Source organism: Alexandromys fortis, unplaced genomic scaffold (genome assembly GCF_014885135.2).
Source record: "Alexandromys fortis isolate MF-2015 unplaced genomic scaffold, M_Fortis_MF-2015_v1.1 scaffold_127, whole genome shotgun sequence".
NCBI classification, from domain to species: Eukaryota; Metazoa; Chordata; class Mammalia; order Rodentia; family Cricetidae; genus Alexandromys; species Alexandromys fortis.
The window spans coordinates 422,087-447,108 of record NW_026068006.1 but is presented as its reverse complement, the minus strand read 5'-3'; positions in this window follow the sequence as shown (position 1 = coordinate 447,108).

The following is a 25,022-nucleotide window of genomic DNA, read 5'->3' as shown; positions in this document are numbered from 1 at the left end:
GTTGAGGGAATGTGTGGGAATTTAACATAATTGTTGCAGACCTTGAAGGGGCACGTTCTGCTCCTGAATAGCATATGTTTTTATTTACTCTGTTGGAGAGACACTGGAATTGGAAGCAGCCATTTTACAAGAAGTATAAGTAAGGCAAGGGAGACATACCCAGTCGTGGAGAGGGGAGTGAAAAGTCATAGCCGAAGCTACTGAGCTTTTGCAGGCTGCTCTACTCCTAACCCAACCCAGACAATAGACGTGTAGAAATATAACATATCATATTCTAGACTTCAAAGACCCCAAGTAATAGCTGCATCAGGAGCACCATTATCCCTTTTTAAACTATAAAGGTAAATTTTTGCAAAGAATTTATTTAAATTTTAACTGCCAAAAAGTGATATCCTTATTAAATACCTTTCAAAGACTATTATAAACACATTTATGCTAATACAATGATGGGTTTTGGAGAGATATACTTTGGAGAATGTTTGTTGCTGTTACACAATATATTTTCCACAATGAGTCCAGTTTTGGACTCAGAAGTCTTAGAAGTTGGAGACGCTATATCCCCATATGCTTACACACTTATGACTATGCAGCTATATACACTCTCGGGATCTGAATCTTCAATGTCTCCCAACAGGCTCAAGTGTTTGAATGCTGGTCTTCATCTGGTGGCGTCATTGGGAATATTACGGAATCTTAAAGAGATGAATCTTAAGGAGGTGGAGTCTTGATGCAGTACATCCCCGGGGGTTGAAGATGGAGCTGTCTCCTCCCCTCCACCCCTATACCCTCCACTCCACCTTGTTTGGGGATGCATTGTGATAGTCAATATGATGTTCCTTCCACTGTGCCTTCCCTGCCTGTTGTTATGTCTCTACCACCATGGTATATAAGCCAAAATAAAGGTTCTCTCCTCTAAATTGCTTTTTTGTCAGAGTATTTTTATCACGCAATACACACACATCAACACAAACAGAATTCAATCAATGTTTGTTGCTGATATACAATGTATTTCCCACAATGAGTCCAGTTTGGGAAGTTTTTATGTATGGGACCAACATGCATTCAGCTGGTATTTGGGCAGACTAGTTAAACCAAATATTCATGGTTGGTATCATTATTGATACATCCAGCAGACTCTTATCCTGGTTGACTGATGCTTACATCAGAATAGCTGTTAAACATTTCCATTGTCACTCTGGGTGTATATATTTAATGTGCTCCACAGGAGACACTGAAAGTCTCCAGCATTACTAGTCAACAACTAAATAACAATAGCAAGGAAAGGATGATAACATGTTGTGTGATAAACTTAATAACTTATTATTGAAAGATAAAACTGACAAAAAAGCAAAACCATTTAAATAGTATTACATTCAGGTTAATGTAGTGGGAATCTGGTGGAGTTGTTCTAGCGAGACTAAACATTAGAATGTGCTAGCTGTTTCTCTCTGTCTCTAGAGCAACTGTATTAGTGATTGTCGAAGGAACCTAGGAGACTTTGCAGAATGACTCTAGAGAGCAGTGACAGTTGTTTTCTGAGGAAGCTTTCCAACCATTGCATGATGTGGTCATGGGTCTATGCCAGCACACTAGAAGGGTCTTGCCTTCATTGGGTACTGCAAACAGTACTGCAAAGAGTGCCCAGTAAGAACCAAAGATTGTGGGGTGTGATGATATCCTTCAGAGAACATAAAGAAGAGATCAAAGGGACTTGAAATATTAGGGACTTGTTTTAACTGCCCCCCAAATAATCTTAATGTATCAATCAGTAAATGGAGCAGAGGTTCGAGGTTAAGCTCACAGAAACTGTCTCCCCTGCTGCCAGAGAACCTAAAATTACATTCTGGGGTGACTCTGTTTTCTTGAGTTGCCCACGCACTATGATACACTGACAGGTTGGAGACTTACATAGTGAAGGGGGTCGACTCCGGCTATGTCTGTACAGCTTAGCAATGGATGAGGACATAGACTGTGTCATATAGTTTAGCAGTGGCGGGGGACATACGAATCTTGGCTTAAGTAGATAAACCAGGAATTATTCATCTTATAGTAAGGGAATATTTCACCAAAGTTGTTTAGAAAAATCCTCATTTGATGGGAAATTTTTAAAATCATTTTCAGGCTAAATAGATGATATCTATTTATCCACCTATCTACACACACACACACACACACACACACACACACACACACACAATAATGCAGATCTAAACTGACTGGCTATTTAATGTAGTTCAGCAGTTCTAAAACTTCCTAATGCTGTGACCATTTAATATAGTTCCTCATGTTTTGGTGACCCCCAACCATAAAACTGTTGCTACATCATAACTATAATTTTGCTACTGTTCTGAGTATTAATATAAATGTCTGACATGCAGGATATCAACCTGATATGTGATCTCAAAGGAGTCGTGACTCACAAGTTGAGAACAGCTGAAGTAATTAATGAAACCTTTTCCAGACCAATGGTTTCCACAAGCAACTTTAAGTGCAAGTTTTCAAGTTAAATATTTTAAATTTTAATATTTTGTTACCTCGTTGGATGTTTCTGTTATTTTTATTTACATAGTCTTTATTATTTCCATGATTTTGCTCTAGTTTGGATAACTGCAGTAAAATTATAATTTGACCACCAATTTTCAGGGAAAACATTACTGTTAATAATTTCCTTTACAAACAGCATCTGGTTGAATTCAGCAAGTTTTAGAAAACTACTTGATTTCATTCAACCTGGTTTTTAAAGTGAATTTGAACAGGTTTATATTCAAGACCTTTGCTTTCTTTACTCTCTTATATAGAGCAAAGTTCTACAAAACTGAGAAAATAATCATCGAGAATTCTGATCTTTTGGTATTGGATGACCAGTGAGGGGTTCGTCCTCTCAGCAATTATGAATTGCATGTTGATTTTAATCTAGGAGTGAGGCTTTGTGAGATGTCCTCAACTCACCAGCATTGCCAATGTTCAGACCTTATTTAGGTTACTATTACACACACACACACACACACACACACACACTCACACAAGCATGCACTCATGGTGCACACACAGTTTATTCTACTTAGGTTGCTACTGAACAGCTAATTTTTATTTGAAGTCACAGTGGTAATGGAGCCGGAAATAGAGCTTAGATGGGAAACGTACACGGGCTGCCAGCCTTGGCTTCAAGCCCCAACCCTGAAAAACAATGTGGAAGTGTGGTGTTAGGTTCCCACCCAGCAGACAGGGAACCTGTGCAGCAGTTCAGTAGCTCTGTCTGCTCTTAGTAAGCAAAGGTCTACGAAGAGTCACCTTGGCTCACTCAGGCTCGGCCTCTGAGCTGATGCACCCCAACTCTGGGATCTGGTGTTAGAGGCCCACTTTCTGGGTCTCTGGTATCACTACAGCTCCTGATCAAGAACGGCTATCACACAGTAACAGGGAGCACACACACAGAGTGGAACAACAATTGACAATCACACAGTAACAGGGAACACACACCCAGAATGGAGAGGCAATCACATAGTAACAGAGAACACACTCCCAGAGTGGAACAACAATCGACAATCACACAGTAACAGGGAACACACACCCAGAGTGGAACAATAACCAACAATCACACAGTAACAGGGAACACACTCCCAGAGTAGAACAACAATCAACAATCACACAGTAATAGGGAACACACTCCCAGAGAGGCCTGAAAACAGCTCATCACCAAACAGCTCATCTTTTTCTAGTCAAGAGAACATAAACCCACACTTTGCTCTCCTGTGAGTGAGTTAGCAGTGTCATTCCCAAGTAAACACAGACGCTCTTATTTTTTTCTGTAGATGTAGATTAAGGAGAATTCCACATCAAATATCTGCTTTGTACCAGCATTTAAGTTGTTTGCTTTAGAAATAACTTTAGTGATATCCTGCCTAAGTATTAACACATACATTCGAAAACGCTGTCTCCTATTATACACTCGTTTTTTTTTCAAAAGTTGATATCAAATCTCAAACATAAACCAAAAGAGAAAGTTATCCCTTTTCCCCAGGTTTAGTACAGGACAGATTTTCCAGGAAGCAAGTCTTTCAGGTTGAGGTCTGTGGTTATAGGGGTGACCGACTGTGAGTGAAGCCACGTGGCTAACCCTGCCAAAGCCTTCTTTTGTGGGAGTGCTGTTATATGCAGGGAGGGTTTATTTTAAACAATCTTTTCTCATTGTGCATACCTATTCCAGTTCTCACTCCCCCCCCCCCCCCCCGCTCCCCAACCTTTCCTCCACCCTACCCCATCCACTCCTCAGACAGGGTAAAGCTTCCCATGGGGAGTCAAAGAAGTCTGACACATCACTTTGAGGCAGGACCAAGGCCCTCCCCCCCCTAAGTTTTTCTCCTTCAATGTAATTGTAGAGCGTGGTTTAGGCTTGGCTCCTTTTCTAAGTGTAATTCTTCCTAGGTTAGAGCTCCATGGTGAAATGTCATGAGCACAAGGGGATTTAAGTTCAGCCAGTGACTATAAGCTCCTTTCTAAACATTTGGTCCTGGGTGAGACCTGTTTCTGCTCAACCCTGATGTAAACTGACTTTGACTTCTTCTCTTTTCCTAGTGAATTAAATCCACTTCCTCCTATTACTTTTGCGTTTCCACTCTATAGCTTTAGAATGAAGCTCTTCACACACATCGATAACTGGAACCTTGCAAATTCTATTTCTTTCACTTTTTCAGTGTCCCATGTGCGCAGGTTCCCATGGAGACCAACAGAGGGTACAGGATCGCCCAGAGCTAGAGTAACTAGAGGTTCGCACACCAAACTTGAAATCAGGTTCTCTACAAGAGCTGTGTGCACTCCAACTGTTCAGCAGCCTCAAGCCCCACAGCAAATTCTTCTAACAAGGAACTGTTTTGGCCCTTGCTGTCTCTTTTTTTCTTTTTCCTTAATTCTTTCTTCTTTCTTTCTTTCTTTCTTTCTTTCTTTCTTTCTTTCTTTCTTTCTTTCTTTCTTTCCTTCCTTCCTTCCTTCCTTTCTTTTTTCTTTCTTCATTTCTTTCTTTTTTGAGTCTCTACTCCCTTTTTAATTCGCATGCCCACGTTTCTTTCCAGACCATTCCTTTTCTTTCCAGCTATGTTTTGTTGACTGCTGGGTTCTTTAAGTCCCAGTAGACAAGCAAACTCCCCCTCAGCAGCCATCTTCCCAGGCTCTTCTGCCTAGGCCTGCAGAAACACCCTGGTACTCTCTGGACTATCACCCCAGAAAGAAAAGACTTTCTGAGCTACTTTTAAAACTCTAGGGCCTCCTTTTATGCTTCATGAGTGTAGCTCAAAGCCAGCCCATGTCTTTCTGTCATTGGTGGTCAGTCAAAGCCTTTGGTTTTGTCAGCTGGAAGATTACCACTTCCTCAGGGTGGGGAAAAGCGCCCTTCCGAGAGCCCCGCTCGCTACAGTTGTCGCTCTCAGCCCGGTGCAGACGGCCGGGTTTTGTTTTGTTTTTTTTTTTCATTGTCCCTGTCAGTTAGCAGACCAAGGTTACTGCCAGCTTTCTGTCAGGGCTTTGATTCTTGTCAGCTCTGGCCAGGTCCTTTAAGTTCTCTGCTCTCTCTGCAGCTCTGCTCAGCTGAGCTCTACTTATCGACTAATTAGCTCTTTGGAGATTTCCTTTTAAAACGCACTATCACAGAGGACAGGAACCGTTCAAAAGTTTTGTGCTTCATAGAAATTCCATATTCATCTATACCCCATACAGCCATAGTTTTTAAAATTAAAAGTGGCAGCTCAGGCCAATTTATGGTATAGAAGTAACAGCGTATAAAGGGACACCTTCAGGTTCTTGATCATGTATGTAGATGAGTGACAGGGAAGAGAAGGTTCACATCAAAAAACAGGGACGGGCACAAATTAAAAAGAACCTATTGCTCTGTATAACGTATTCACATTTTCTTTATCTTCTGGTGTGCAAATATTGTGCTAGCTGAATATAAAAGTAGGCACAACTTTAGGGTACAAAAAAACCCACACTGTAATAACATCAAGAGTGGTCTTACATCAAGGAGGGCCCTGAGGATGTCTTTGTTGTCAACTTCAGAAGAAAAGAGAGGAACAGAGGAGGAAACTGGCAGAAGGAATGGATGCCAAAAGGAACTCAAAGGATCAGGTCTGGGTGAGGTGATCGGTATTCGAAAACAGTCTGCCTTCTGGCTCTGATCTAAGGGAATAGGCTGGCAGCCAAGCCAGAGGGCATAGCAGCACAAACACACCTTCCGCACACTGCTAGGGGCTGCCTCGGTGCCTTAGAAATTGTGCTAGCAATTAGAAAAAAAAAAAAAAAAAAAGGCCGTGGAGCAGCAATAGGCAAAGTACTCTACTTATGGAGAAGTCTCTGCTTTTTGCATAATTCCCAACCTGGCTGTCTCTTCCACCTAAACACGCCTTTCCTACCTTCTTTCTTCTTGTTTTCTTTTTATTTCTTTGGCAAGCTCTTCTTTATGCTCCTGAGTACATTTTCCTTCTGCTAACTTGCTTCTGTTGGAAGTTGGGCTTACACCACATTTACACACTGCTAATGCCTGCAAGATGAAAGTAAAAACCTTTGAATATATTAATGCTATAACACAGATGTCGTACTTTTTACTTTCTTTTTAGGCAAGTTGATGTGGCTAATAACGATGCAGATTGTGCTGGACGGATGTGCAGATGAAACAGGGGAATACAGATTAAATAAAAATTTCTTCAAAGCTTCGTGTTTGCTTCATAATTTAACTTCTGGGCTTATCTCAGTGGTAGTAGGTGCGACCAAGCATCACAACATTGTTCTAAAACATCTTGGCATCACAGGGAAACAATCTTACAGGGTGGCTGCACTTCTTCCAAGCCTAGGGAAACAATAATGGGAGGCATAAAGGCTACCGGCACTTTGTGCAGAGGTCTCACCCACTGCTAATAATGGGGAAACAGACACAGCGGGACAAAGGCTCTGGGCTTAAGAAGCGACCTGCTTATACTCCATACCGAATTCCTTGGCACTACAATCAAAGCACCCTCAGATGCTTCTTCAAAATACCAAATGTGGTATGTGCCAGAGGAGTCTGCGTACTCTCGAGTCATCCAAGAGATGACTTCATTATCAAGCCCATTTAAACAATGACTAAAGGGGGCACTGATGAAACAAGGCCCCACAGCAGTCAATTTCCCTTTCATGTATCTGTTCATCCAAGAAGCCATATTATGCCAGGGACTTTGCTCAGTCCCTGATGGGAGGAGAATGAGACACAGCCCTGCTCTCTAGAACTGTGGCCCAGTCAAATGAGGTGTCCAGATGTAGAAAACCAGCAATATAATGTAGAGAGAAGGAGCCAAAGGTTCTGAGGATCTATAAGGAGGAAAGGGCTCCTTCCACCTGGTCACATGTGGTAAGGTTATTTCTGGGGTTAGCGTCTTGAGTAGCTCATCAGCTGGACAGATATGGTGGGTAAGCCTCAGGTCCTGGGTAAACAGCAGTACTGAAAACAGTGAGAATGTCAGGATGGCCCAACCTCAGGATGAGGCAGAGGTGGGAAGTTAAGGAATGGCTTTGGAGTGGATGTTACGAAGCCTCAGATGCCAAGCTGAGAGGTTCAAGAATTTCCCTGCAGGCATCAAAAGCCAACTGAAAACCTATACATAGGGAAAGAGGGGCCCATATATCTCTTTGGTACAGCTCTGATAGCCATGACAGCTGTCTGGAAGGAATGCTGGGTATTGGTACCAGGAGACCACTTAAGACATACATGATTCTCCAGACTGGGATGACAGAGTTGGCTGAAGAAAAGAGATACCAAAGTGACTTCTATGAAGAGGAAGGAACCTTGGTTGGGTCCCTGTCAATGGCCACCTCCTTCCTTGACCTCAACTCTTGAGGGCAAGTCTGAAGAACTCTGCTGAGGGCCCTTTCTTCCTGAGTAAAAGTACCTCAATTTCTATGAGTTCAGCACAATCCATGAAAGAAAGGTCATTCTTCCTTCCCTGTTTCTTTTGCCCTTTATGAGGACAGTCACCAACAAAGTCCTCTGCACTGCTTCCCTCTGTCATCACGAGCACTGACAAAATATTCTTCACAATGTCAGACTGGAAGAGTGAACCACAGTATAAACAAAACCAGCCAGTCAGAAGAAAGCTATTGTCTTTGTTTAATGAAATGACCAGTGGTTAAGACCACTGTGGCTTAAAAGAGGTGAGGTGACAATTTATTGTAAACAAAGAGAAATTTACTCTCATGTTGTATTTTAAGATCAGTGGCCATCACTCTGCAGAGATAAGACTTGTTCTAAAGTAGTAAGTAGCTTGTGTAGTGACATCTGTGTCTTTGAAACCATACACAGAGCATGAATCTGTGGTCACAGACAGACTGGCTTCAAGAAGTGACTGTGCAGGCCCTGTGTGTTTTGGAGGTGGTGAGCTCTTGAGGCAGGAGGAGTTGAGAAGCCATGATTGGCTGCTAAAGACACTAAAGAGTGAATGGGTAAACATGGCTGCCAGGGACAGGGCAGCTGGACAGGGCAGCCATATATGTAGAAGGATGTCCTGCTGAAGACCTGGTGATTGAAATCTAAGAGGTGTGACCAGTTTGAGGGGTCTTTCTTTAAGACACGAGAGCTGGGAAGGAGATTGGAGCCCTAGGTTCAGGGCAAAGGGACAAGAGCAAACTTCTACTGTTGAGCCCTGTCTTCTGGAGACAACGCAGACCTATTCACCCTCTGTCTGTCCAGCATCCACTTATCACAACTTTTCAAATACACTCCGGTTCAAAGGCTTCCTATCATCTCTGTTGTTTGGATCGTCTCTTGTACACTCCACTTGGCTGGTTCAGCATCACAGGGCCCTCATTGGGAACCACACACCGTATCTTTAAACATAGCTGACATGACCATCTGTCAGACACTGAGGGTGTCTGGGAGAGAGTGTTTGCCACACTCATCTGGCCAACTGGCTCTCTGTTGGACCCTAGTAATTACATGATCAGAGAGGGGCAGCGTCCACTCATGAAACTCCAGACATTACTTATGGATGAAATGAGGGCAGAAGGGGTCAGGCAAGACAAGGGATGAGCTGGCCATGACAGCTGTCTAAGCTGCCCTGGAGGTGTGACCTCATAGCTTTGAAGGCAGTTTTTGAAATCTCACGTGGAAGGGGGTCTGGCCACTAGACGCCCTGTTGTTTTACTTCTCAACAGAACTTTACAACAGAAGTTGATTTACTTCTCAGCTCCAGAATAAGTCCCCCGGGCAAAGCCACTTCCTTGAACGAGAATGAGGAGAACCTACATGAACCGCTTTGGCAATAACGACAGCATCAACGTCACGCTTGTGCCTTGCTTATGGGTTTTACTGCATGGCTGGGAGTCCATGCTATCAGCGTTGTGGTCACTCCTTAAGCACTGACCTGAGTTCCAGAAAGGATGGACCCTAGGTGACACAAAGTATACACAGTTAGGTACAGAGCACCAAGGACCGAGCTTTCTAAGAACAGTGTCTGTGCAAGAAAAAGAACTTGAAGGGTTTTCTGTAGTTAGAGATTTAAATAAAAAATGTCTCTTGACAGTTCACCATTGTCAGCCTAATTTCTAGAGGAGAAATACAAAAGGCGAGAAGATCACTTGGAATATATCAAGATTTAAATGTCAACAAGCGAGAAAGCACAAATGAAAGCGGCTAGTCAAAACCACCCCAGGCTCTTACACATTCCTCTTCCTCTAGAACTAGAAGCACTCATGAAAGAAACGGGTTTAGCTACTTCAGCGAATCATTCATTAAATTTCTATTTTCTTGGGCAAGAAAGCAGCACACTGCATGGAGAAACAGTCACCCATTCAATACTGCACAAGCCTGCCTTTTAGTCTCACCCTAACATCACCCCAATAGCCACCCCAGTGATGAAACACAATTAGACTGCACCATGGTAAGATGAAGGGTAATCATCAATCTTAATCTCAAGGAGCTGAAGCCGAAGAAGAGCAGAGCTCACGAGTACAAGGTGACTTGGCTGATTTGTGAAAGCAGCAGCTTTGGTCACAGACGTGCTCAACGTACCTGCCACCTCTCCCTCTTTATTTTGAAGCTGTTCTTTTTACAGATGACCTTCACTTGAAAACAGAAGGAAGGTAAAAATGGCAGGGCTAATAGACAGCATAGGCTGGTAAAAGGAAGACCAGGACAGGGAGCTGTGGGACTCTGCTTGTATGTCATCTCTTCCTTCCAGAATCTCTATTCTAACTCAAAGTGGAAAGGGAGACATGCTCTCTCTCCTCTGGGAAAGACAACCCTTCTGTTAGCCCAGGAAGCAATGGGACTCCTGTGGACTTGACTGCGGACTTACCACAGACATTACCTGTGGGCCACCAGGCTTAGGCTTCCCCACCCGCATTCCTATGTTCTTAGAGGGAAGTCCTCGGTTACCTGAAGAGAGTCCTACTATCTACCTGAAATAAGCAACCAGAAACACATCATCGAATAGTGACCGAGAGCTAAAAAACAGGCCGTTGAATCTTGTCTGACACTCTGACACTCAGAGCCCTTTTTCTTATGGCTCTACTTGAGAGGAATAGACTTTCTTCTCTCAAAGAGCCTGTAGCAAAAAGAAACACGCACCAAAAATGTATGTGAATGTAAAAATAGCATGCGAATTCTGAAAAATGAGAACATGTAAAACCAGTTACAGCCAGCTACAGGAGAACATGTAAAACCAGTTACAACCAGCTACAGGAGCACATGCTGAGCCCACAGACAAGGTGGCTTCATTTGAAATCATCCCAGGATTTCACCTGCCAGGCACATATACAGACACAGACAGACAGACACACACACGTATGCACACACACACACACACGTGTGTGAATGCATGTGTGGCTGAGCAGAGATCGCTCACAACAGGGATTGACTCACTTCTGTTACACCATTTCTTTATTAAGAGACAGGAGAGTGATTACAGACTTTGACCACATCAGGAAGATTTAATTAAAAGCATCAAATCAGCCTCTGGGTGTTCTGTTTTGTCTAGAAGAGAAGGAGGTACTTTGGAGGCTTTGGACTTGTATGTTTAGACAATGGACTTGAACGATTTTTTTCCTTCAGGTTAACTGGAAGGAAATGCAGCTCCTCATTATGCTAACTTCTTCAGGAAGCAAGAAGTGAGAAAAGGTTTTAAAAGACTTCCCTTCTTAAAAAATCACTACCAGAGCACTCCTTCAATCTTACTACTGCAATAGTGAGTGTCTTAGTGCGATAGAGAGAAAAAGAAGGTCTAGTTAGAAGTCTTTATTCTTCGTGAAAAATGCTAGTATTTCTTGACTGAAGTTCATGAATGTTCAAAAAGACAGACTCACCAGGGTAGTGTTTTTGATATGGCAAAGATGCCCTCCTTAGTACTGCCAGAAACTTCACCGGTTACCCGGAGGAGCATGGCGCAGTGAAGAGCTACCAGCCACCAAGTTTGGTTTAGGGGCCTAGGAAGATAAGCTGCTCTTGAACCAGCATTCACATAGTTGAAACATTGCGTCACCCTGTGCTCTGGAAAGCAGTGCAGTTTGGGAGACAAAACATTACTTTGAGTGGATCTCGGTCATAATGAACGGACCCTTTAGACACCGTGTTTTGATGTGTTTAGACTATTATTGAAAAATGAGTATGCTCATATAAGTGGGTGGCAGGTAAAGTTGCCTTTGTCAGTTCTCTGTTGATGTCAGTCCTATTTCTCAGCAAATCCAGTTTCAAGGTTTGTAATACTAAATGCCCATTTGTGGCACTATGACCTTGAATCTGGGAAGTAGTTTCTGAATCAAGACTTCCAAAGACAGCTCACATGTCCTTTATTTGTGATACTAATTCTTACCAAACTGCTATTTTATATAAAAAGTCAGAAGTTTGAGATGATAACCAAAAAACAAATTAAACAAAAATTTCATGTCCATACAAAAAAACTAAAAGTAAAGATGTTGCTTGGTGTCTTCGATAGTGACATAACAGATTCTTTCGTAGGATTACATGGGAATTGCACACAGATGCCAAACACAGGCAGAGAGGGCAGTATCTGCAGAACTAAGGCCAGTAAAGACAGTTTGTAAATCTTGTTCATTTACTCTGAAAGCAGAGGCCTTCCACAGCCCCAGGTTCTGATATGGCGTGCTCTTACGACTTTTGCAGAGGCCTTCTGTGGTCCCACGTGCTGATGTGGAGTGTTCTTACGACTTTGGCAGAGACCTTCTGTGGTCCCACGTGCTGATGTGGAGTGTTCTTACGACTTTAGCCAAAAAGAAATATTTCTTGGGTACATACTGGCATATACTGCAGGAGGGCAGGGCAAGACTGGTCATATGAAAGCCATGTTGGACATACCGAACAAGGTCAAGGGGCTTTGCTCAGTGAAGGGTTTTCCATAAACTGGAAAAGATTCTGCTTACTGTATTAAGGGGGACGGTGGGGGCCACCTTCTCTTCATAGGTTCCTGCTTCAGAAGTGCTACTTACCATAATGCAATGCAGCATGAAGAGATACATACCGTTTCAATTCACTTTCAGTAGATTCACATGCTGATCCCTGCAAGTCAAAATTTCTCCACACACGTGTTTACAAACCCCGATGCATAGCTAACTCTTCCTGTGCCAATGAGATATTTTGTCCTCTGACCTCAGTTTAACACGTGCATTCATTTTCAGAAGCTACCTGCTCTTCTGAAACAGCGACACAGTGCCGGAGTTCTCAGGGATTTACTGTCCCTAATCACAGTGAGTTGAGAGAAGGGAACCTCAGTCTTTGTAAAATTTTGTTTGTAAAAGTCCCTATGCATCCCTGGCTTTCATGTCAGGTAGGGTAAGGACAGATGACTCCATGCCGGTCAGCGAAGAGATGTGGAGGCTGAAAAAGTTGCATTGCTCTTGGAAATGCTACACGTTAGCTTCTTGTGGATGACTGGAAGTGGGGAAAATTATAATTAGATATTATGCAAGATCCAAAAGAAAATGCCTTTCTGTGTCATAAAAGCAACGCGGGTTCCACCTGGTCCCTCCTGCGCTGAGCTGTTTGATCAGCTTTTCTCAGTCTCTGTGGATGTCCTTATAGGAATCTAATTGAAGGACTCCTGTTCTCTTTTTATTTTTGCTCTATGAAAAATGTATTGGAGATGTCTTATAATGAACTTTGATATGGCGAAATGATAATAATGTCCTAATTATATATAAAAATGTAATTACACTTGCTTCTATTATAGAAAAACTCCCTTTATAATGAAGTGTTATGTTGGAAAAAGATTTTCATTACAGGAGGACTCCTTGACTTGTTAATTTGAACTCTGATTCATCACTTTAATATTAAAAAAGTTCTTTGTAAGTTACTTTTGATGTGTCTCATTTATGGTTCATTTCACTTCCTGGGCACCACAAGGAGCCCACATCCAAACTTCTTTGAAAGACACTTAAAAATACATCTTTCAAAAATAAGTTCTTCTATAGAGCGAAGCAGCAACAGGCAAGTGAAATATTACTGACTTTCTCTTGCTGCAAAAACTTTTGTTTTAAAATTTAAAAAAATATCCTATTTATAGATGGCTTCTTAGAGGCTTGAAGCATCAGTGCATGAGACGGTGATGTGAGGTTACCTAAGACTGGTGCCCATCACTGATGATCCTGACAGTGACTGACTTTACCCCCTTCAAGTGGTTTGAAACTTTTTCTGCCTTTAGGGTTACTCAAATTATAGCTTTGGCAAAATCCAGGGCAGCCAGTATGTCTTCTTTGCTATTTATCATGAATCTTCCCAAAGTCTTGGTGGGAAAAATAACTAGAACCATTGTTTAAAGTCAGTTTCAGCTTTAGAAGTAGTTAGTTATGAAGCTGAATCCATCCCTCACCATCACCAGGACTGAATATGTATTGGCAAAATTTCTGTCCAAATAAACACACTGAGGCTTATATTAATTACAAATGTTTGGCCAATAGCTCAGGCTTATTTCTAGTTAACTCTTACATTTAAAATAACCCACATTTCTTATCTCTGCTTTGCCACCTGGGTTGATACCTTTTCTCAGTATGGAATTCCAATCTTGCTTCTCCATGTATCTGCCAGTGACTCCCCAGACTCCTTCTTTCTCCCAGAATTCTCAGTTCGGCTCTCCAGTCTAAGCTTATCCTATTGGCCAGTCAGTTTCTTTATTAACCACAGAGAATAATACATATTCACAGTGTACAGAAGGATTGTTCCACAGCATCTATATATTGCTGACATGAAAAGAGATGTCTAGCTATGAACCATAAGAATCAACAAGAAAATTTGATTGAAATAAAGAAAACATTCAAAAGTGAGACATGAAAAAAAATGGTCTCCAACCACCATGGAATGTTATGTTTTTTTTAGGGCACCAACTTCCAGATTTTAAGTAGGAATTATTTGTTGAAAAAGTAATGTATTGTTTTAAAGTGGTAGGATTTTAGAATTAAAAGTTGAGTTTAAGTGGCTTTTATGTGTGATTGTACCAGAAACCATACCTATGTTGATTTATTGATTATTTATAGGTGGTGGAATGTTGAGAGTCTTAGAAGAATCTACTTTTAACCTCTTGTTAAGTATCTCATCTCTAGAAACGTCACTATCCCTTAGTGATGGGGTAGACAGGGAGCTATGTTTTGTCCCTTCCTCTTCATTGACCTGACCACACATTCAAACTCTCAGTGAGCGCTCCTGATTCTCTTTCCAAGGTCTTGGTCCAACCCACGGCCACACCCAGTCTAACAAACTCTCATCTCTCCCTGGAGTCCTTACTATGGCCTCCTTGCCCTTCGTCTAGCAATCCATGGAATGCACCATGCCACTTCTGTGCCCATCCATCTCCTTTGTGCCTGTTTTTACCTGGAGCTAAAGACTGGAAATGGCCAGATTCCCTCATTGCCAACCATCATACCTTTCTCATGCATGCTTTTAGTCTCCCCCAAACACCACATAGCTCTCTTCACTTGAAAGGCCCTCCCCCAAATGCAGCGGGACCTCATCAGAGCTCAGTTTCCCTGTCACCTTTAAGGGGATTTCTGGGGGCTGAGCTCCAGCTAGAGTTTTCTTTTTCCACCTTAGTTCTGCAGTCACGTCACCTCTCCAGTTCCCACTCGGCTCTTTGTCTATTTGTTGTCTTTCCTCTGCTCTTTACTACCATACCTGTAAACTTAGAGGCCAGCTGGCAGGGTGGCCCCAGCCACACCTCTTTCTCCAGCCCTGCCTCCAAGGGCCTGCCCTTCCTTGTTTCCCAGTGGGCCAGCACTACTTTCAACCTTCCCATGCTTTCCCACTCATGCGGCTTCTCTCACGCTCTAATTCTCAACTGTTTTTCTGCTTTTCAAAAGCCTTTTTTCAATTGCTGCCTCCTCCCAGAAAATCGCCCTGCTTCCTGTGTTCCAGTACCATTGCCTCCGTACGGTTGCTCCCGTCTTGACACACCAAGGCTGAGTGTATCTAACTCTCTCAGCTTCACACCACACTTCTGAGCAGAGATTTTTCTCATCACGTTTTTTATTTTTAAAAAAGTTTTGAAAATATTAATTTTTTGAGAGTTTTGCCTGTACGTGTGTATGTTGCCCAAGAAGGCCAGAAAGGGGCATTGCATTTCCAAGAACAGGAAATATAAGTAGTTTTGAGCTCCCACGTGAGTGCTGGGAACTGGAGCCTGTGTCTCTGCAAGAGCAGCAAATATTCTTTACTGTCGCGCCATCTCTCCAGGCCCTCATTCTGAATTTTTTAAGCATGTAAATTATAATTCTCTTCCTCTCTACCTTCCAGCAACGTTTATAACTTAATAGGCAGATAGTATGTCTACTCATGAAGGAAGTAACTCATCTGCTGTGTGTTTCACAGTTAATGGCTACCTGAGAACAACTGTTTCCTCCCTTCAACTTTTCCCTTTCTCTAAGTAAAAATGGACTCAGAGGTGTGGACAGGCGTGACGCATGCAAACGACGCGGTAAGAATGTGAACACGGTGACATCTCAGACACCACGGTTCATGAGTCCCAACACTATGGTGCTTGATGTGAACAGAAAGAAGACAAGTGCCAAGAAAATGCGTTTTTTAAGTTATAAAAGTGGGATTTTTAGTTACTGCACATACAACATGATTAGAGCAGCTGCCTGGAGTCCCATTCGGAAGAGCAGCAGTAGAGAAGCTTAGACTGACACCGTGCAGATGGAGTTCTGACAACATCTCATTGCTTTTTGGATATTTTAGAGTTTTTATTCCTCTACTTGTTGCCTCATTTGGAGTAACACTGGATGGATGGATGGATGGATGGATGGATGGATGGATGGATGGATGGATGGATGGATGGATGTGACTATGGGTCACATCCTATAGCATCAGTACTGAGGCGTCCTATCTCTTAACCTTAGCAATATCTCCCCTCCTAGCAAGCATACAACTTTCATTCTCTTTCAAAATCTAGTATTTGATCCAAATTATGGAACAAAAGGCAAAACTAATGGTGGGGCTCCTGAAGGAATGATATCCAGTTGCTGTAGACCTAGAATCCAAACTAAACTGTCCCAAATGAACCAGAACTCCCCTTTTAACATTAGGGTGGGACACAGAGCTAACACGAGGGCACATGAGCTTCTTCTACCTCGTGCTCCATCATCCTCCGATGTGCCTCTATGACACACAGCACACCCTGGCTGCTGGAGTCCGACCCTGAGAGCCACGTGCTGCGAGACAGGTAAAAAGAAGGTCAAGGACTTGTCTCGGCTGAGCCAGACTTTCCTGAAATCCTACCAAATATCTTGAAATCTTCTACTTATTTATGAATTATATTATATTGTCAATGAAATCCTTGTCAAACAAATGTACAGGAATATTAAGAAAATCAGTAAGTGAAAGCATCAATTTGACCATGTTGTTATTTGGGGTGACAAATTAATCCTTACAGTTATGATGGTTATACGCTACAGGAACTGAGCTTCACAAAGAGTCACCTGCAGGCTATCCAGGTGATTGGTCCTATTCTGTAGCACCAAGGGTTTCTCTTCAAGTAATAGGAAATAATGGCTTCATCTGCAACTCCACTATTGACTGTCACAAAAGAAAAACCTTACTGAGCACACAGACTTTTCCAGATGCTTCTAGAAGGGTGCCAGTAGACACTCATGTATCTTTTACTGCATCAAATGTTTGTGAAAGGTGGTGGTTCTAAAGCTTTCTTCCTAACCTAACATTTTGTCTGGTGATCTCATGATATTGGCAGAAGAAAAGAAGGAATGAAGAGGAGAGAGTCATTCTTGGAAGACAAAGCAGAGGGAGGAGAGAGTTGAAATAAAAAAATGTACCCTTCCTGTACAGCAAATTTCCTTGCCACAGTTTGAGTCTTGGAATTTGGAGAATTGCTAGAAATCTTTAGTCTCCGAGTCTTCAAGTGGCTCGTCGGGATGATGAAAGCTGTTGATGAAGAAACACTGCCATGTTTAAAGAGCCAAGGGCTCCTGCTAGCCTGAATTATTAAACAGTCCACATTCAGCGGGCTGCTGCCTGCCTGCCTGTCTTCAGCAGGTGGTGTCCCTCTGCCTTCTCTGTAGTGCAGCTGCTTCCTTGAAGCCTCCCCAGAGCTCACCACAGCCATTTGCTTAAGTTAAGACAGACACTGTCATTACTCCAAGCAGAACTTCACAGAAGCTTTCCCGCCTAAATGCTCCAACCATCTGAATAGCACGAGCCGGCTGCTGGAGTCATTAATAATGCATCCACACTTATCACTAACCTCAGATGACTATGCTAGTGTTGAGAGGTTTGGTAAGAAGGACTGGGACGAGTGTTTGTTCACAACACTTAGCTTCATTCTGTCAGTTCCTGATGTTGACATTGTGCCCAACTGGGCTCTGACAACCAGAGGTGCCAGCATCATGTTGTGCTGTTTGTTCCCTTGCTTTGGAGTGTACTTGGCACAGCCAAGCCATTGCATTAGGCCTCCCCTTTCTCCCAACTTTTCTTTAGAGAAACAGTTTCAGGCTCTTTACCTGGGTCTTGCTGTGGATTCTTAGTTTGAGAGGCACATCCTCTCGTGAAACAAGCTGACATTTTCTCCCCCTTGAGTTTGGATCAACACCCATGAGGAAGACTACTGCAAAGTTCTGTTGAGGCTTCTTCTTTAGAAGCCTCTGTGCTTTTCCAAAAAGCAATGCCGGAAGGAAGAGGGCACTGTGAAGCCCGAATGGCAGCAGTGACAGAGAAGCTAAGCTGCCAGCGTGCGCGCAACACATCAGCTTTTCTGAGCTAGAGTGAGGAACACATGGGTAGGGCATTGTTTCCGTGCAGGGAAAACTTGTCTCAAGTTTTCTCGCTAAAGTTCACATGTCAATGCTGCTTGTCAAAATATATAACTACACAAATGATGTCAATGAACTGATGTTAGAAGTTCCATTTTAATAGAGAAATGGTGCACAAGGAGATGTAGGGGTTTTCCTATGGCCACATCCACAGACATACAACATAAACAGAAGAACCTGTGTGAGATGCATCTACCTCCAATCAACATCCTTTTCTAGTCTGTATTTGTTCTTACAAAGATGAAATATGTGTTAGGCCAAATAGTGGTCACCCTGAGGCTTGTATCCTAATCCACAGAACCTGTGATACATTAGAATACTTGGCAAAAAAAATTAAAGTCACTTAACCCAATGGAAGTTATGTGGCAAATCTGATGACTACCAGTTTACGGCTATCCTGTTTATCCAGGTGGGCCTAATGTACCCACAAGGGTCAGTAATGGGGAATAGGAAGCGGAAAGTGTTAGCTTTGGAAAAATATTACCATGAGAACGAGTTCCCTTGTTGGTAACAGTGGTTACAAATGGAAGAGCCATGAGGCAAGGGATGTAGGCATCCTCCAGAAACCAGAAAAAGAAAGAAGTAGAAGTCTTCTAAGTACTTGATTTTAATCAAAGGAGACCCATTTCAGACTTCTCGTCTCAAGAGCTGTAAACAAGCAAGTTTGTGCTTCTTAAATCTACTCAGTTTGTGCAAACATGTCAGGTAGTAGCAGAAAATGAATATAAAATAGTTTCTAGAAAAGAAGTTGTTCTCTCACATCCACATGAGCACCGTGGCACGCTTACACACAAACACACACACATGCATGCACACACACACACACACGCACACACACAAAACACATATACAAAAACAACAATAGAAGAACATATATTAAAATAAAAAATAAGAGATTAAGTTGAGCAATGACAAACATAGACACCTTGTCACCAATATGTTCTTTACCCCACACCATTGGTGGCATAGAATTTTTTTAGAGCAATTCAGTACCATTTATCAAAAAAAAATCCCATATTTCTTCATGAAGAAATTTGGCTTCTTGGAACTTTTCTCAGAGGACAGAGACACAAGTTCTTAAATACACAAAAGAAAAGACAAATTTTTTAAAAAGTAGAAACCAAAAATATGCAACATCGTAGACACGTTGAAGTAAATTATGGAATATAGTTGCATTTGAAGAGAAGGCAATTAAAGCTCCAGAAGCATCCTCAGACAAAGAAAGAGCTCATGGTTCTTGACAGACAGACAGATGCAGACAGATAGTATTAGAGACAAGCTTGCATGGTAGTGCGACTCCACATGCGGAGTACAAACACCTATATACATTTATATGTGTTTGTCATAATAAATAATGGAAAAGACTGGAAATAGAAAGTGATCATTTCCAAAGTTCAATGTATTGCTCTAATATTCAAGCAAGGCATTCAGTAACTCTCGAGTAAAAGCTAGCTGGGAGAAATACGTCTTCCTGGCTCAAGACATAGGAGTTGGAGACCCTTCTTCCTAAGAACGTCCTTCACCCCTCCCTCTCAAAACAAGATACCACGCAGCCATGGGAAGTACCAAGAGAGTTCTGAGCTGAAACCTGTGCAGTCATCACAAGTACCAAGAGTTCTGAGCCGAAACTGACTTGTCTTTGCAACGAGGGAGTTGAGCTGGGGCACAGACGACAGCAGCTGAAAGTTTCCTTCAACCCTGAATGGGAAGGACACTGAGGGCTTCCTGCACCTGAGTGCTGGGAAGCCAGCAAACAGGACAGTGAGCTTGTCTTTCAGGGGTGCCTGCTTTGTCATTCCAGGCTCCGAGGGGTATTAATGTGAACAAACCGTAGAAAACTCACCCGACAGAGAAAGAGCTACAAAGTGTCATCACCTGAAATGACTGCTTTCCCTCCCTTTAGATGACACTTCCTTTTATTAAAGACAATTGATAAATTCCTAGCTCACAGATGAGCAAAGAACTAGCTTTATTTTAAGCTATCTAGTAAGTTATATTGGTTTTGGAAGGAGTATAGACATAAGCATATGTATTTCATGTGTACACATACTTGATTTTATATATTACAAGTGCATATGTAAAACATATACAAACTTTTAATTGATTTATGGTAAAATATACAGAATTTAAATGTTCAAAGGCCAACACTTTATTGAGCACATTCTTCCTTAAAGTGATATTTCACTGTTGCTGTGACTACTATGTAGCTCATGAATAACGATTGTTTCTTACAGTTTTAGACAAGTGAGTTTTTTAAAATGAACTTTTAAAATTAATCTCCTCCTCCATTTTTCCCCAAAGGAAAAGAACTGCAGAATTGAATGCAATTTGAAAGTTGAAATTTTAAGTTTGATGGAATAATTTTCTATAAGCTGACTTCTGTTTGTTCTGCTGTTTTTACTCTCTTTCCACAACAGGGATATGAGTCGTCTCGCCATGGAGGACTCTCCTGGAATGCTCCCTTTGTACTAACTTGTGGAACAAAATGAATACATTTTGTCAGACAGCAAAGGAAGTTTCTGTGATGGGTGGTGGCCTGTGGTGGAGAAGGTGAGAGCCCAAAGGGAAGAGAGAGAGAGAGAGAGAGAGAGAGAGAGAGAGAGAGAGAGAGAGAGAGAGAGAGAGAGAGAGAGAGAGAGAGAGAGATTAAAAACCACACAACTGAGTTGTTCCATTGCAACACTGGTGAGGATTGGAGATGGGAGGCAAATGGAAAGAAAAGAAGTCAGAGAAAGATGGTGCGTGAGAACAGGCTGATGTGTTCAGAAACTGGATCTGACAGGAATGACTGGAGCGAGACCAAGAGTACTGGATTCTCAGAAGAGGAAGTGGGGAGAACTTGGTAATGTTTCTAGAAAAGTGAGTGTCTGCTCAGGTTTCCTTTGTTCTGATTCATCAGGGAAAGTCTGATTTGCACCAGGGCTGATATTAGCCATTTTGATCAATAAAGGAGTCAGGGAACAGTTTACCATGAGCCAAAAGGGTATGCCAAGATAGTTGGGTAATGCAAAAAACTTGGAACCCAACAATACTTGATAATTTCCTGGGCTCCAACCTGCAGCTAAAGGACTCTTGGTGATAGTCAGGGACACCAAGTCTCCTATTGCAGTAGATATGGGAGTGAGCCAGCTTCTGTGGAATCTCCAAGGCATGTGCTAACATCTGCCTTGCATACGGTCCAATCGAGTCTTAAAGTTCTTGGTAAATTTCTGCACATTTTGTGCAGACTCAGAGATTCCTTAAGACTGCCAATCAAAAGCATTTCCTAAGTGCTTATGACATGTCTCAAACACCATGGAAAGTGGTACACCATGTACACATGAATTCATAAGTAATAACCATCATGTTCGCCTAAACACGCACATTTAAATTTTTTTTAAACAAAACTCCTTTAATCCCAGCACTTGGGAAGCAGAGGCAGGCAATTTCTGTGAGTTCAAGGCCAGCCTGGTCTACAAAGCAAGTTCCAGGACAGCCAAAGCTACACAGAGAAACCCTGTCTTGAAAAAAAAATTAACAATATAATGAAGCTAAAGATTGTGCCGTGCAATTAAAATGGCTAAGCAACGAAGTCAACTGAACATATAATAAGATCCTTCCCTATTGTTACTGATCATCACCTCTCATTAGGCCAGAGAAAGGCATTTGGCTTCCTGCCTCAGCACCCCATCACTAAAGCCTGTTCTTTACCTCCATGCTAAATTAATCATAACGAGACAGAGCTCAATGCCTGACACAGACAGGGTCTCAAGAAACACTTGTTAGATGAACAAATCCATCAGATCCTTTCCTATTACATACAAATATTTCAGCGTCTCATTATTTCCTATTTATCTTCCTAACATTCTACCTCATTATAGCTCGTTATTGCTTATTATGTAGCCAAGTGCCTGTCCCGCTCCCATTCTTTCCTGCTCTGTGTCCCCTTTTCACTAGATGTTTCTTGATTCTACCCCCAGAAGTTTGACTTTGTTCATTTGGTCAGAATGTTTACCAACAGTTCCTTCTTTCTAAATACCCAAAGGAAAAGCCGTGATGCTCAACCCATTTTACACACAAATTCCATCGTCAGCTTCCCACAGCACTGACTGGTTTACCTACTAGTCAGGGAATTGGTAGCACACCTCCTGTCCTGTGCTATGTAAAGGAAAGTGTTCTTCGATGCAAACAACAGAGTCCACTGTGCCTACTTTAAGGAGGATGGCATTTATTACAGGCTACTCCATAGCTCCTAGGATTTCTGGGATGACCAGCCTGCCAAACTTAGGCATTAACATTCAAGAACTGTACACCCGAAAAGTAAACAGGCTGCTTGTCTATATTAAAGGAATGCGTAGCATAGAAATTCCGTTGCTCTTGCCTCCTCCAGATCCTAATTCCTGGGACTAGGGACCAAAATAAAATCTCACACTTTTAACGCCTGTGAAAATCAAATGTTTCCACAAGACATTCAGTCTCTCCACACATGATCCCAAGATCATGCTGCTCACTCTTGTTTTCAAGTTTTTTGGAGGTGCGCTTACTTGGGGAAGCCCAGTGATAAGAGAAGACATGGTAGAGGTGGATCGTTTGGATGTGGTAGAGTGTGGATTCGCCCAGCCTGCAGACCTAGCACACTCATTAGGCTCACTGAGTGCATAATCGTGTCCATCTGCCTTTGCACCTCCTGTTTGCCCGTGGGAAGAAGCCTGCCCAATGAGTGTGCCGTTAGGGAAGAAATGCACACCGAAATTTGTAGCAAGCGCACCAGACACAGCTGCTTAGGCGAAGCAGCACTTAGAAAGGAGCACCAGGCAGCGAAAACCTCAGGGTTTTTTTTAAGGAATTCTTTTTTAAAAAATGAAACGTGTTCAGTTGCCCCTTACCAAAATAAATAGTTGTTCATAGCTTCTAGAGTCCAAACTCTAGCCTCCACAGCCGATGGTATTTATAGCTCATAGATTTGTGATTAATTGTGGTAGTTTTCCTTACATTTTCTCTTTGAACTCTACAAAGGAGAATATTATCAAATGAAATACAATCCCACTCTCCAGCTAAGAGCACAGATTTTGACAATGTTCTAAAAACAAACAAACAAACAAAAAACTCCAAGAGAGTAAAAGGTAAGTGAAGGTAAGTGTCTCATATTAATTATTACTTAGGCAGAAACTGCTGATTATTAAAATTAGCACTACTAAACTATTTAAATAAGTTGGCCATCATTGCAAAAGACCCTCCTCCGTACACATAATACTAGCCAAGAGATATTGTCATCCTCAACTCCTCAGCTCCCCGAGAAGCAGAAATGGCTTGCTTAGTCCTTCCTGCCTTCCCCATAGAGGATATGACAATCACTCCAGCTCCAGAGGTATCCGAGAATCCAAAGGCATCTTCTGAGATGGGAGCCAATGAAAGTGTTGGTAATAAATTACTAATCTAATTGATGCTAATGAGATATTTCAAGGAATCATACAAGTGCATTTTTTTTGCTTAGTGCAATATTAATTCGGCAAAGAAAGGAGAGGAAAGGCAGCTGCTCAGACAAGGTCCTTGGTAGTTCACCATCACAACTCTGAAAAAAAGTGGCAAAAGCATGCTTCTGGCCCACCTTAAGAGGCGGGCCAGTTCTAGAGTCTAGTTCATAGACTCTAGAAGCTATGAACAACTATTTATTTTGGTAAGGGGCAACTGAACACGTTTCATTTTTTAAAAAAGAATTCCTTAAAAAAAAACCTGAGGTTTTCGCTGCCTGGTGCTCCTTTCTAAAAGTTTCCTGTTGCTGTTTCATGAATCTGATCAAATCGACTGTTTATGGAAGCCATTCGTCGAGTAACCAAGGAGACACAACAATAATACTACTCAAATTTACAGAACTTTTAAAGCGACATTCTAAAGCCCACACCATTTTCAAGAGCTCAGAGTCTTTTAAGATTAAGAATAAATACAATCTGCGACCATCCACCTCATTCTACACACAGGTTCTTGTATGGCCTGTTTCTGTTACTACTTTCATGTTGACCAGATTCGTGAGCATACCGGTGCTCAGGGCTGTGAAACACAGCTGCCCATATACTGCCCGCATCGAAAGCGTCTTCGGAAAGGTGACTTTGGGTGACTGGCAGAAGCTTGGAGTCATTAGCATGTTTCCTTTGGAATAAGTCTCATTATGTGTTCAAAATAGTTCAGGAGGCCTTAAAGAGGAGACTGGAGGCAGAAGGTGGCTTACCTAGAGTCCATTACAGTGTGGAGTGATCAAATGAAAGCAGGCAGTGCTTCCATGCCTCTGTGGTACCCAATCCAGGCAAGGCTCCCCCCGCTTCACAAATCCCTCCATTAACCACGGCGCCTTACATGGAGAGTCTAACTGCTCACAGAACTAAAGGCCGGCTCACAGTTACCCGTGGAGTGCATCATTTTCAGTGCTGATTGTCTACCATTAAGGTACGAGAATCCAATAACAGGAAACTATTTTAATAATTTTTAAAGGAAGCTTAAATGATCCACACTCGATCAGGGTCGATGAAAATGGCCCCGATGTCGAAGGGCAACAGGTTGCTAATAAATACAATAGTTTAGGGAAGTACTGTGGCTGTCGTGGAAAAACTATATTCTGGGAAAATAATACAACTGTAATTCATTTTTGAGAGCTATTGAGACTTCTTGGATGAAGAATGTAGTTATTAAAGGCAAAAGTACACAATATGTTGTAATGAAATGTTTGTGCTTCAAGCTTCATTAAATGCTTTGTGAGCCTCTGGGGAAAT